The sequence below is a fragment of the Nanorana parkeri genome, unplaced genomic scaffold (genome assembly GCF_000935625.1).
Source record: "Nanorana parkeri isolate BGI_ZX_2015 unplaced genomic scaffold, ASM93562v1 scaffold3569, whole genome shotgun sequence".
NCBI lineage: Eukaryota > Metazoa > Chordata > Amphibia > Anura > Dicroglossidae > Nanorana > Nanorana parkeri.
In genome coordinates this window covers 26504-26979 of record NW_017309837.1, presented here as the reverse complement: position 1 = coordinate 26979, position 476 = coordinate 26504, and the positions used below count along the sequence as shown (strand labels likewise).

Genomic DNA, 476 nt, shown 5'->3' with positions numbered 1-476 from the left:
TCACCCATCAGTCAGTCTTCACCTGTCACCCAGCAATCAGTCTTCACCTATCACCCATCAATCAGTCTTCACCTGTCACCCATCAATCAGTCTTCACCTGTCACCCAGCAGTCAGTCTTCACCTGTCACCCATCAATCAGTCTTCACCTGTCACCCATCAGTCAGTCTTCACCTATCACCCATCAGTCAGTCTTCACCTGTCACCCATCAATCAGTCTTCACCTATCACCCATCAATCAGTCTTCACCTGTCACCCATCAATCAGTCTTCACCTGTCACCCAGCAGTCAGTCTTCACCTGTCACCCATCAATCAGTCTTCACCTGTCACCCATCAGTCAGTCTTCACCTATCACCCATCAGTCAGTCTTCACCTGTCACCCAGCAATCAGTCTTCACCTATCACCCATCAATCAGTCTTCACCTGTCACCCATCAATCAGTCTTCACCTGTCACCCAGCAGTCAGTCTTCACCTGT

General features: G+C 49.6%; 1 protein-coding gene across 1 annotated transcript in view; it reads right to left on the bottom strand.

Annotated features, from left to right (window-relative positions):
* LOC108803285 (hydrocephalus-inducing protein-like) overlaps window positions 1-476 on the bottom strand; it is a gene marked incomplete at both ends in the record, with an annotated part of 42796 nt that overhangs the window by 16006 nt on the left and 26314 nt on the right. The window lies entirely within an intron of this gene.